This window comes from Ipomoea triloba, chromosome 14 (assembly GCF_003576645.1).
Source record: "Ipomoea triloba cultivar NCNSP0323 chromosome 14, ASM357664v1".
Classification (NCBI taxonomy): domain Eukaryota; kingdom Viridiplantae; phylum Streptophyta; class Magnoliopsida; order Solanales; family Convolvulaceae; genus Ipomoea; species Ipomoea triloba.
The window spans coordinates 9081045-9089217 of record NC_044929.1 but is presented as its reverse complement, the minus strand read 5'-3'; positions in this window follow the sequence as shown (position 1 = coordinate 9089217).

Here is an 8173-nt window from a genome sequence, read left to right as displayed (position 1 = left end):
TAAGCCATGACGAATGAGCTAAACCGGATAAAAAACGAAATGCAAAAGCCGGGAGACGAAGAAAGTGATCAGCACTGCTGACCACGCCTGCTCACACGCGTGGTGACAGGCGTGGAATCTTTCCAGTGCTGGCCCACGAGTACCACCACGCGTGTGAGTCGCGTAGACAGATCCTGGACAGATTTTCGTGCATTATTTTCTTTTCATCCAATTTTCCTAAGTCTCCCAGGTCTAGCAGTGCCAAAAATCATCTCCTATCTTGATTTACATATCTTTCTTATTGCTTTTGTTTTAATTAATTACCTTGTTTTAGGATTTATGCTTTAATACTTTCATTATGAATAAAAGAACTTCCGCCAGGTCATTGCACGTCTATTGGTTATCTTCTTGTGCTAACATTGTTTCATGTAGCTTGGAGAACGAAGGCAAAAGAGATGTTAGAAGCTTAAAGTGTGGAAATGAAGGGATGCTTACTTGGTTGTAAACCTCTTATCCCTTCTACTTTTTATGCCTTGTTTTTCAATTATAAAGTGTGGAAATTGAATTGTTATACGTGTTCCTTGCATACTTGTTAAGCACACGCTATTTTGCACCCACAAAATGCTATATTATTGACACCCCACACCCCCGGAAACACTTCTAAAATGTGGAAAGGGTTTGATTGATTTTGAATAACCATGCTCCTTTGTTCCACTTGATCTTCATGGCAACACCGAGGACGATGTTTGTTCTAAAGTGTGGAAAGGATGCACCTTGTGCTTATAATGTCTTGTTTGCTTGATTGATTTATTGGTCTTGTCTTATGGGTGTGTTTTATCTTTGGAGAGTGTGTCATTGTTCACATTATCTAGGGAGAATGTTAATCATATGCCAAAAATAAAATTTTTTCCCTTTGAATATCCATGGGAAGTACCCTGAAATTTTGTCAATAATAATATTTTCTTTAAAATACTTACAAAATTTTGGGGTATTACACACCTCTTCATCATTAACCATTCTGTACCCCGAATATAATAGTGAGTGTAAAAAAAAGTGTGTAAATGTCGTTCCGCTGAGTATTGGGGCTATGGCACGTATTGTGTGAATTATTAAATTCTAGGCACTAAAATATTGGAATTCACTAGAATCCAAATAAATTATAATTAAATATGGGAAATAAAAGGAATGCAAATTAAATAGGGAAATAACTATATGATAAAAGAGTGGGGTCAGATTAGGGGTATTGCAATCTTGATGCTCTAACAAACTTAGAATTAGGGAAAAACAATTAACCAAGGGATTTATTGGCAATGCACTCAAGAATTCAAGTTAGCTACTTTCGTAATCAATGACAAGAATTAGGCTAAGATTGCCCCACTTTCGTGATGCATCAACAAGAATTAGGCTAAGATTGCCCCACTTTCGTGATGCATCAATCATAATTAGGCTAAGATTGCCCCACTTTCGTGATGCATCAATCATAACCTTAAAAAGATTGCCCCACTTTCGTGATGCATCAATCATAACCTTAAACACAAAAGCATACTTTCGTGATGCATCAATCATAACCTTAAACACAAAAGCATTATAAGCCCCCAAATTACCCATATTCTCATAGTAGGAAAAATTGGGTTGAAATTGATTAGGCTGAGTCTCTCACCCAACTTTCGTTGTGATGAAATCCTCTCCAAAACAAATCAATAAAAGTTGTGCATCAATTATCAATAAGACGAAAATATAATCCAACTCAAACATAAACCCTAGGTAACCAATTATTTCCCTTTATGCAATAATCACAAATCTAGCATCAAGAATAGCAATAGAACCCTAATCCAAACCAAAAGCTAACTACTCATGCATCAAAACAATGCAATAATAAATAATCATAAACATTGCAAGAAATCTGAGAAGAAAGTAAATAAAGGAATAAGAGAACTTTACTGATGAAGAACAAATCCAACTTCAATCCGAGATTCCAAGCTTGAAATTAAATAATCTAATATAAAACTAATATAAACTATGCTAGGGAATATAAAGAGAAGGGAAAAAAATAATCTAAAACTAACTAGGGTTCGGAACCCCCTAAATTGTAGAGAATATGTAGAATATATAAGAGATAGATGGGCCTTGGGCCCATGAGACAACTTCCAATTCTCTTCCAATTCTTATTCTTCTTTCCTATTATTTCTTGGTAATTTCCTTTTCTTCCAAAACTTGTCTAAAATGCTCCAAAATTCTTCCTTTGCTACTCCTTGTGGATAATTCAACTCTTGGGATAATATAACACACAAACAATTCTCAGTTTCATTAGGATAAAGAAAATAAGAATAAAAACAACTAAAATAAGGGGTGAATTATTGTACAAAATAGTAGATATCAACACCAATGAGGGCAAAGGGCTCCGTTCTAGCAATGGCTAAAACACATTTGACAATATCTTCCAGTTTTGATAATTTTTATATTTTTTCTTATTGTATTATTATTTTGATAAGGTTTATATATTACAAAAAACACCAATGAGTTCAGAGGGCTCCACAACTGTAGCAATGGCAAGAATAGAGTTGATTTTATGTTGCGGATTAGGAAAATTTTATATTTTTACTTATTGTATTATTATTAAGATAAGGTTTATATGTTAAATGAACACAGATAAGCACAAAGTGCTCTGCTGTAGCACTGGCTAAACAAAATTGATTAAATGTTCTGGGTTCAAAATCCGGCAGTGGAAAATCTTATATTTTTCGTTATGCTATTCTTTTTATTATAAGGTTTATATAATGCAAAAAACACCAATGAGTTCAAAGGGTTCCATTATTGTAGCAATGGCTAGAACAGAGTTGATTTTATGTTGCGGATTATGAAAATTTTATACTTTTACTTAGGTGTATTGTTATTAAGATAAGGTTTATATAATAAATTAACACCGATAAGCACAAAGGGCTTCGCTATAGCACTGGCTAAAGAAAATTGATTAAATGTTCCGGGTTCAAAACATGGCTGTGGAAAATTTTATATTTTTTGTTATCCTATTGCTTTTTTTATAAGGTTTATATAATACAAGAACACCAATGAGGGCAAAGGGCTCCGTTCTAGCCATGGCTAAAACACATTTGACGATATCTTCCGGTTTTGATAATTTTTATATTTTTTCTTATTGTATTATTATTTTGATAAGGTTTATATAATACAAAAAACATCAATGAGTTCAAAGGGCTCCACAATTATAGCAATGGCTAGAATAGAGTTGATTTTATGATGCGGATTAGGAAAATTTTATATTTTTACTTACTGTATTATTATTAAGATAAGATTTATATAATAAATGAACAAAGATAAACACAAAGTGCTTTGCTGTAGCATTGGCTAAACAAAATTGATTAAATGTACGAGTTCAAAATTTGGTAGCGGAAAATTTTATATTTTTCGTTATCCTATTCCTTTTTTAATAAGGTTTATATAATACAACAAACACCAATGAGTTCAAAGGGCTCCACTACTGTAGCAATGGCTAGAACAGAGTTGATTTTCTGTTGCGGAAAATTTTATATTTTTACTTATTGTATTATTATTAAGAGAAGGTTTATATAATAAATGATCACCGATAAGCACAAAGGGCTCCGCTATAGCACTAGCTAAACAAAATTGATTAAATGTTCCGGGATTAAAACCCGGCAGTGGCAAATTTTATATTATTCGTTACCCTATTCCTTTTTTTATAAGGTTTATATAATACAAGAACACCAATAGGGACAAAGGGCTCCGTTCTAGCAATGGCTAAAACACATTTAACAATATCTTCCGATTTTGATAATTTTTATATTTTTTCTTATTGTATTATTGTTTTGATAAGGTTTATATAATACATAAAACATCAACGAGTTCAAAGGGCTCCACTACTGTAGCAATGGCTAGAACAGAGTTGATTTTCTGTTGCGGAAAATTTTATATTTTTACTTATTGTATTATTATTAAGAGAAGGTTTATATAATAAATGATCACCGATAAGCACAAAGTGCTCCGCTATAGCACTGGCTAAACAAAATTGATTAAATGTTCCGGGATTAAAACCCGGCAGTGGAAAATTTTATATTATTCGTTACCCTATTCCTTTTCTTATAAGGTTTATATAATACAAGAACACCAATGAGGACAAAGGGCTCCGTTCTAGCAATGGCTAAAACACATTTGACAATATCTTCCGGTTTTGATAATTTTTATATTTTTTCTTATTGTATTATTGTTTTGATAAGGTTTATATAATACATAAAACATCAATGAGTTCAAAGGGCTCCACTACTGTAGCAATGGCTAGAACAGAGTTGATTTTATGTTGCGGATTACGAAAATTTTATATTTTTACTTATTGTATTATTATTAAGATAAGGTTTATATAATAAATGAACACCGATAAGCACAAAGGGCTCCGCAATAGCACTGGCTAAACAAAATTGATTAAATGTACCGGGTTCAATACATGGCAGTGGAAAATTTTATATTTTTCGTTATCCTATTCCTTTTTTTATACGGTTTATATAATACAAGAACACCAATGAGCGCAAAGGGCTCCGTTCTAGCAATAGCTAAAACACATTTGACAATATCTTCCGGTTTTGATAATTTTTATATTTTTTCTTATTGTATTATTATTTTGATAAGGTTAATACAATACAAAAAACACCATTGAGTTCAAAAGGCTCAACAACTGTAGCAATGGGTAGAATACAGTTGATTTTATGTTGCGGATTAGGATAATTGTACACTTTTACTTGTTGTATTATTATTAAGATAATGATTATATAATAAATGAACACCTATAAGCACAAATTAAAGGGCTCCGCTGTTACACTGGCTAAACAAAATGGATTAAATGTTCCGGGTTTAAAACCCGGTAGCGAAAAATTTTATATTTTTCGTTATCCTATTCCTTTTTTGATAAGGTTTATATAATACAAAAAACACCAATAAGTTCCTTTTTTGATAAGTTTTATATAATACAAAAAACACCAATGAGTTCAAAGGGCTCCACTACTATAATACAAAAAACACCAATGAGTTCAAAGGGCTCCACTACTGTAGCAATGGCTAGAACAGAGTTGATTTTATGTTGCGGATTACGAAAATTTTATATTTTTACTTATTGTATTATTATTAAGATAAGGTTTATATAATAAATGAATATCGATAAGCACAAAGGGCTCCGCTATAGCACTAGCTAAACAAAATTGATTAAATGTTCTGGGTTCAAAACATGGTAGTGGAAAATTAATTTTCGTTATCCTATTCCTTTTTTTATAAGGTTTATATAATACAAGAACACCAATGAGGACAAAGGGCTCCGTTCTAGCAATGGCTAAAACACATTTGACAATATCTTCCGGTTTTGATAATTTTTATATTTTTTCTTATTGTATTATTGTTTTGATAAGGTTTATATAATACATAAAACATCAATGAGTTCAAAGGGCTCCACTACTGTAGCAATGGCTAGAACAGAGTTGATTTTATGTTGCGGATTACGAAAATTTTATAATTTTACTTATTGTATTATTATTAAGATAAGGTTTATATAATAAATGAACACCGATAAGCACAAAGGGCTCCGCAATAGCACTGGCTAAACAAAATTGATTAAATGTTTCGGGTTCAAAATTCGGCAACGGAAAATTTTATATTTTTCGTTATCCTATTCCTTTTTTTATAAGGTTTATATAATATAAAAAACACCAATGAGTTCAAAGGGCTCCACTACTATAGCAATGGCTAGAACAGAGTTGATTTTATGTTGCGGAAAATTTTATATTTTTTTTTATTGTATTATTATTAACATCAGGTTTATATAATAAATGAACACCGATAAGCACAAAGGGCTCTGCTATAGCACTGGCTAAACAAAATTGATTAAATGTTATAGGTTCAAAACCCGGCAGTGGAAAATTTTATATTTTTCGTTATCATATTCCTTTTTTTATAAGGTTTATATAATGCAAAAAACACCAATGAGTTCAAAGGGTTCCACTATTGTAGCAATGACTAGAACAGAGTTGATTTTATGTTTCGGATTAGGTAAATTCTATATTTTTACTTATTGTATTATTATTAAGATAAGGTTTATATAATAAATGAACACAGATAAGCACAAAGGGCTCCGCTGTAGCATTGGCTAAATAAAATTGATTAAATGTTTCGGGTTTAAAACCCGGCAGCGGAAAATTTTATATTTTCCGTTATCCTATTCCTTTTTTTATAAGGTTTATATAATACAAAACACTCCAATGAGTTCAAAGGGCTCCACTACTATAGCAATGGCTAGAACAGAGTTGATTTTATGTTGCGGATTACTAAAATTTTATATTTTTACTTATTGTATTGTTATTAAGATAAGATTTATATAATAAATGAACACCGATAAGCACAAAGAGCTTCGCTATAGCACCGGCTAAACATAATTTATTAAATGTTTCGAGTTCAAAACTCGGTAACGGAAAATTTTATATGCAATGGCTAAAACACATTTCACATTATCTTCCGGGTTTGATAATTTTTATATTTTTTCTTATTGTATTATTATTTTGATAAGGTTTATATCATACAAAAACACCTAGGGCTCCGTTGTAGCATTGGCTAAACACAATTTATTAAATGCTCCGAGTTCAAACCTCGGCAATTGAAAATTTTATATTTTTCCTTATTCTATTCCTGTTTTTATAAGGTTTATATAATACGTGAAAACCAATGAACGCAAAGGGACCGTTGTAACAATGGCTAAAACACATGTTCCGGGTTTGAAATATTTTATATTTTTACTTATTGTATTATTATTTCGATAAGTTTTATATAATACTTAAACACCTAGGGCTCCGTTGTAGCATTGGCTAAACACAATTTATTAAATGTTCCGTGTTCAATCCTCGACAGCAAAAAATTTTATATTTTTCTTTAGGAAAAAGTGTCAAATTGACCCACTAAGTTAATCGGATAGTGCAATTGGGTCCCCTAAGTAAGAAAAAAAAAACCCTTATTTCTTTTGCAGATGATCTTGTTATCACTTCGATAGTCATCCTTGGTGCATTGTTCAGCATACAACCATTTGGTTCAAGTAAAGTTGGTTTCACATTTGCTCCGGCTCTTGCTATCTGGTTCTTTAGTTTGGGGTCGATTGGAAAGAATGTTTGTTGATTTAGTATGTAAATAGGATTTCTTTCAAACATATGTATATGGAATATTAAATGTTTTTAATTTGATTAATTTTAATTATGTGTGCAGAGTTATATGTGTTGAATTGTTGATAAAGTTTGGAGCTATTGTGTACCCTTTAATTGAATGTTTAAGCTCATGTAAGAAAAATTGTAATTTTAATAAATTAATAATATTTTTAAGCGTTCATAAAAAATTAATATTTTTAAAAAATATATACATATATTTTTATTCTTAATAAATACTTATGACGGTGGTTATTACTCGAATCCGCTGTATAAAGTACACTTTAGATGGCGGCCATTATTCAGAACCGCCGTATAAAGTATATATGTAATGTGTAAATTTGTTTTATACAGCGGTTATTACTCGGAACCACCTTATAAAGTATATATGTAATGCGTAAATTTGTATTATAAGGCGATTATTATTCGGAACCGCCGTATAAAGTACATTGTAGACGTCGGTTATTTATCAGAACCGCCTTGTAAAGTATATATGTAATGTGTAAATTTGTTATAGACGGCGATTATTACTCAGAACCGCCATATAAAGTATACTTTAGACGGTGGTCATTATTCAGAATCGCCTTATAAAGTATATATGTAATGCGTAAATTTGTTATGACGGCGTGTATGTTTATGAGTACACGGCGGTTTTTAACCGCCGTATATAAATAATATACACGGCGGTTCTTTAGAACCGCCGTGTAAAGTATTGATTTACTAAATCGCCTACCTATACGGCGCTTATATAACCGCCGTCTATGTGCAAAAATATCTGCCGTAGTAGACCATTTTTGTAGTAGTGTAAGTCAACCGGATAGTGCAATTGGGTCTACTAATAAGTAAAGAAAAAAAAACTCCATTCAAAAGCCCTAAACCGGTAAAAGTATTAAATTGAGTCCAAATTAACCTGTTACACGTGTGTTTTTTTTAAATTTTTGTTTTATTAAAAAAAAAAAACTTTTTTTATGTTTCTAAAAAGTTTTAAGCTTCTG